Here is a 4,003-nt window from a genome sequence, read left to right on the forward strand (position 1 = left end):
AAAGCGGCAATGAGACCTGCTAATATCTCAGAGAAGACTATGAATGTCAACATACTTCATGCTTTCTTCATCCAGAATGGCTTCCCTTATACTCAGATTATGGCTATTTATTACTTAACAAATTGCAGTTTTTAAATGTCTTCAGTCTTACTTAGAGATCTAATGAGGATCTACCATGATGAGTTTTTCTTTCAGGCATTTTTGGAAAAAATCCAAAAGTAGACTTTGCACTTTTGACTGCAGAGAGTGGTTTAATGAAATAGTAATTGCGGAGCTTATTCATATTTATTGTGTTTTTCTTAAAGATGGCCGGAATATATTTCACATTTCATTACTGTGTCATAATGCAGCAGAATAAGCTTAAGACGTGAGCCACTTTTTGCTCCAACACAATCACTAAACAGCCCTATAAATGGAGAATCCTCTGAAAATGGCACTTTCTGATCTAATGTTTTACCCTTCTCCAGATAGTACAATTCAGAACTCCATTCTTTTCCATTTTAACAGTAATTGGCTTTTCAAAAAACTTCAAAGTTGGGAGGTATATTAGTCAGGATTGCATCCGGCTGCCAGACTCAGAGAACCTGCAACATCTTAAACAGGAAGCTGCCAGACTCAGACAATCCATAACATCTTAAACAGGAAGAAGCTTTGGGGCCTGGAAACTGCTCATCCTCCTTGGCAAATGGCTTTTGTTCTCTCGATCATAACATGGCTGCGATGCATCCTGACCTCCGGTCTGCGTTCCAGGAAGGAAGAGAAGGTCATAGTGAGGGACAACAGGCAAGAGGCCTTACGCCTGTGCCCATTGAGTCTCTCTTTGTTTAAAATAGATATAACTATATACCATCACAATGCATTCATTTAAAACATATATTCCAATGGTTTTCAGTGAGTCCTCACCATTATCTAATTCTATTATCCTCAAATAAAATCTACCTATCAGCCCTCAGTAACCATCCCTCCTCCATCCCCAAATTCTGGTACTATGAGTTGCTTTTTCTGGCACTTTTGGTAAATTGGATTAATAATATGTGGCCTTTGTCTCTGGCTTCACCTAGCACAATATTGTCACCATTCATCCACTAAATGGGAATTTTAGTAATTCAGTCCTTTTTATAGCTTCATTGTATGGCTATAACCCATTGGTATATGGACATTTGGGCTATTTCCACTCTTTGGCTGTTAAGAATAATGCTGCTGTATTTATGTTTGAGCTTTTATATAGAAATAGGCTTTCCTGTTTCTTGGATATAGCTAGGAGTTGCTCAGCTGTATGGTAACTCTGTTTTGGTATTTTGAGGAACTGTCAAGCTTGTCCAAAGAGTGCCGTGGGCTGGAGAGATGGCACTTTAGGCAAAGGTGCTTGCCAGGAACACTGATAACGAGTTTAATCCCCAGGTCCCATATGGTGGAAAGAGAGAGCTGATTACAAGCTGTTCTCTGATTTACACACACACACACACACACACACACACACACACACACACACACACACACAAATAAAAATAAATTAAATAAATAAATGAAAATAAATGTGAGGGGGTAGAAAGTATGTAAGATAGGTTGAAGTGCAATGTGCAACACTGTTCCCTAGACATCATAAAACTACTATAATCATTAGCCCACATCAACTGTAGTGACCAGCTCTGGGCCAACACAAGACCAGCCCCATCAACAGCCATTTGGAGAAGTGGAAGGTATTGGTTTTAAAAAATAATAAGCGGCGCTGTTACTAGACAAAAAGGTCATGAGACACGACAAAACCCAGTATCAGAGCTTTATTAGTGGGAGGGGGACAGAAGAGGGTAACCAGGCCTGGGGAGACACACGTGCAGAGAGAGAGGGGAGGGAGGGAGAGAGACAGAGAGACAGAGAGACAGAGAGAGGAGGAGGAGGAGCAGAGGAGACAGAGGAGGAGTCTATGTCTGGCTTTTTAAGGATTCTCCTGCACATGTGCAGGTGGACTTACGGAGCTATGCCATGTGTGCACTGATTGTGTGACAGTGCTGCACGCATTGTGAGATCACGCAGCACACGGATGACATAAGACCCCTTACTTAGCTACTGAACTGCGCATGTGCGCTCATGCAGCTGGAGGAGTGGCAGAATCCTAACAGGAGGGGCTCGTGGGGCCCTCCCCTTCACCTCTAAACTATGCCTATCGATAGATTCTGGGAGAGGGGATCATTGTCTTTAGTGGCATGCTTACTGCTGAACCCACCAAGCTATCACGGATAGTTTCAAACCCACAGTCACACAGATGGCCCCGGGTAATCTCGGCGGGTCCCAAAACAACATAGACATGAGCAGTGAAGAACGGTGAGGGTAGAATTCAGGGGCGGTAGGGAAGTGGGAGGCGAGAGTGGTCAGTATGCAAACGGGATGCATGTGAAACTGTAAAAAAGTAATAAAAATTAAATACATAAACGCAATTTTAAAAAGAAAGGAAAGACAAAGAAGCAACATCATTTTTCAATCGCACCAGCAGTGCATGAGACTTCCAGGGAGCCTAGCTATCTCTTCAACAACCTTTTCAAGAAAGCATTCCCCCCCCCCCCCCCCCCCCCCCCGAGTCCTCCAAAGAGCCTTCTTCTCTCATCTCATTGGACGGAACTGGGTCACATGACCGCTCTCCCACCGAGAGAGCTTGGGAAAGTGAGTAGTCCAACCTTTACATTTCTGGTGCAGAAGGAAGATGAAGGTTGGATTTTTGTCTCCTGAGAGAATGTTATGTTTTCTCACAGAAAATCCCTCAAATCCCCGCTGCATGTAGTGGTATCCACTGCAGTCCAAACTGCTCAGGAAGCTGAGACTGGAAGAAGACCACTAGAGAGTCCGTACTGGGCAACATAGTGAGACCTTATCTGAAACATAAAATAAAAAATAAACAAACAAACAAAAACCATAATGGGCATGTGATCTGGTTTATCACCATGGAAGTTAGTATGCCAGTTCCTCGAAGAACTAAAAATAGAGCTGCCATATGACTCAGACACACCGCTGCTAGGCTGGCATCCACCTGGTGCACCGAGTCAGCGTGCCACAGAGGCAGAGGCACGTTCATGTTTATTGCTGCATTAGTCATGAGAGCCAAGACAGAGAACCAGGCTAGATGCTCGTCAACAAAGGAACAGAGGAAGAGAATGTGATGTGTACACAATGGAATTTTATTCAGCCTCGAAGAGGAATGAAATCATGACACATGCTGGAAAGTGGATGGAACTGGGCATGATCATAGGCAAATGAAGCCTCAGAAAGACAAGTGTGACATGTTTTCCCTCATATGCAGAACCTAGATTTAAATCTGTGTATACTTGCATGTGTGTGTGTGCATATAAATGTGTGTGTGCATAAACACATACACATATGCAGGGCATGAAAGCAGAAAGGAGATGCTTGTGATGGAAGAGGAATATAAAGGGGGTGGGGCAAATGAGAACAATAGAATATATGTGACCTGAAAGCTGGAGGACGTTTGTCAGAGAGGGAAGGGACCAGCAAGGGAGAGGGAGGAGGGATGGAGTCATGATATATATGCACAACGTTACAATGAAAGCCGCTACTTGGTATGCTAAAATTTACCTTGGATCTTTTACTATCATCATCATCATCATCATCATCATCATCATCATCATCATGATTTTGGCTTTTTGAGACAGGGATTCTCTGTGTAGCCTTGGCTGTTCTGGAACTCACTCTGTAGACCAGGCTGGCCTCGAACTCACAGAGATCTGCCTGCCTCTGTCCCCCAAGTGCTGGAATTAAAGGTATGTGCCTGGTCCAAACTTGGATCTTTATATTCAAAGTAAAATAAGCTGAAAACTCACTCCGTAACACAAATCTCTCTGTCTCTGTCTCTGTCTCTCTCTAGTAGTGGGAACACCCTGCTGGAACACTCCCAGCAGGAGACTTCTGTCTCTTCAAGGAGCCATTGTTTCATGTTTGTGTGGTTTTTGTTGTTAGTGTTTCCTGGAGACTGAATAGGAGATCTAATATTCTC

General features: G+C 43.4%; 1 long non-coding RNA gene across 1 annotated transcript; it reads left to right on the forward strand.

Annotated features, from left to right (window-relative positions):
• The first annotated feature begins 1,986 nt into the window (after positions 1-1,986).
• Positions 1,987-2,900, forward strand: LOC121830492 (uncharacterized). Its single transcript, XR_013052278.1, has 2 exons — positions 1,987-2,658; positions 2,748-2,900. It is a non-coding gene; the product is annotated as an uncharacterized LOC121830492 (long non-coding RNA).
• The last annotated feature ends 1,103 nt before the right edge of the window (positions 2,901-4,003 follow it).

The sequence above is a fragment of the Peromyscus maniculatus genome, chromosome 6 (genome assembly GCF_049852395.1).
Source record: "Peromyscus maniculatus bairdii isolate BWxNUB_F1_BW_parent chromosome 6, HU_Pman_BW_mat_3.1, whole genome shotgun sequence".
Lineage (NCBI taxonomy): Eukaryota > Metazoa > Chordata > Mammalia > Rodentia > Cricetidae > Peromyscus > Peromyscus maniculatus.